Raw genomic sequence first — 1,900 nt, forward strand, 5'->3', positions numbered from 1 at the left:
AGGCAGACTTAAAAACTTTAAACGCTGTCTCAGAATAAAAGGGAACTGATTTCTCTGACTATATGTGACTGGCAAGCTCTGTACCCATTAATTTCCTGTTTTTTGTGTAATTTTGAAAAATTGTATGTTGTTTGCCTTTCCTACTTCCATTTTCGGTTGCTGTAAAAAAATTACCTCACTATTTCTCTAGAAATAAATAAGAATTCATCTCATCTCCTAAAGCATTGCAAGAGACATTTTTTATCCTCTTCTATATGATTAAAAATTATTAAGAATAAGACTCTGGTTATTCCATGGGTGAGTGGGCCAATGCTCCAAATATCTGTAGGCTTCTCACCCATTAACCCAATCACTTTTATCTTCACATTCCCGACCTTTGCCAAACTCACAAACACCTACTGCCTGTTGACCATCTGAGGACCAGAGAACTTCTAGTGTGTTTGAGGGTGAGCTTTCTGATACCATCTCCGTGGTGAACGCATCCATCCCCGGCTGCCAAATCATCTGGCACATGTGTGTGGGGAACAGTCATAGGCTCCTGGTACCCAACAACATGACCGACCAGGAGCTGCAGCACATCTGCAACAGCCTGCCTGACTCGGTGCAGATATGGCTGGTGGAGGAGCGGCCCTCAGCCCTTGGCAATGTTACCACCTGCAATAACTATGTGGCCTTGGTCCACCCAGACTTGGACAGGGAGACAGAAGAGATCCTGGCTGATGTCCTCAAGGTGGAAGTCTTCAGACAGACAGTTGCTGACTAGGCGCTAGTAGGAAGCTACTGTATCTTCAGTAATCAAGGAGGTCTGGTGCACCCTAAAACTTCTATCGAGGACCAGGATGAGTTGTCCTCCCTTCTTCAGGTCCCCCTTGTGGCAGGCACTGTGAACCTAGGGAGTGAGGTGATTGCTGCTGGGATGGTGGTGAACGATTGGTGTGTTTTCTGTGGTCTGGACACAACCAGCACAGAGCTGTCGGTGGTGAAGAGCATCTTCAAGCTGAATGAAGCCAAATCAAGTACCATTGCCACCAGCATGTGGGATTCCCTCATTGACAGCCTCACATTAGTCACTGCCCATGCTGCCGTGTGAGTTCCTGCCTCTGGATTTTGGCTCACTTTTATTTTTTATTCTACAATACTTTTGTCGCATCCACCCTCACCAGCAGGAAAGACACAACACCACGTTGTCCTTCTTCAAGCAGGTTTATTCACGGGAATCAGCCTAACAACCCCAGGATGTGCCTTAAATACCCTACTGACTCCTCCCAATCACCCCAGTCACGTAAAGGCAGTCCATTGGTTCACAGCAAGTGACAACACCTCAGGCAACATCTGCACAGTGCAGCCAGCTGGGATGTGGATAAGTCTGAGGTAATGAGGAAATCAGGCACAGGTCATAAGACCTGGCAGCCATCCTGAGTGCCATCTTGGGGCGGCGGCCGCACCTGCTCCTCACATACTTTAATTCTAACAATCATAACAGCTATGAAGAGGACCTAAGACATACCTCTGCATTCTCTACAACTGCTGTTTATGTTTCTGTTGTCCCAACTGAGTCCCATTTAGAGTCTGTAGGCCACATTATCCTGGTCTCCTTGATACCTCTGGCTCCTATAATTCTTTGTCACCTGTCTAGCTCCAAGTGGAGGAACTAGGTGGAGTTCTTGAATTTGGGCTCACTCTCTGCCTAAGGTTGGGCTGTGGGTCTGTTCATCTGCTCCTATCAGCTGCCAGAGAAAGCCTTTCTCATGATGACTGGGCTAGAGACCAATCTATGAGGACAGCAGAATATCATTAGGAAACATTTTATTGATTTTTTTCTATTTTTTTTTTTTACTTATAAGGCACAATCATTTTATAATGATTTAATTATAAATTGATGTACTTAAATATTTTATAA

At 45.2% G+C, this 1,900-nt stretch overlaps 1 pseudogene; it reads left to right on the top strand.

Annotated features, from left to right (window-relative positions):
- Nucleotides 1-309: 309 nt before the first annotated feature.
- Nucleotides 310-1,090, top strand: LOC110294853 (eukaryotic translation initiation factor 6 pseudogene; annotated as a pseudogene).
- The last annotated feature ends 810 nt before the right edge of the window (nucleotides 1,091-1,900 follow it).

This window comes from Mus caroli, unplaced genomic scaffold (assembly GCF_978045245.1).
Source record: "Mus caroli unplaced genomic scaffold, Mus_caroli_1 scaffold_4, whole genome shotgun sequence".
Classification (NCBI taxonomy): domain Eukaryota; kingdom Metazoa; phylum Chordata; class Mammalia; order Rodentia; family Muridae; genus Mus; species Mus caroli.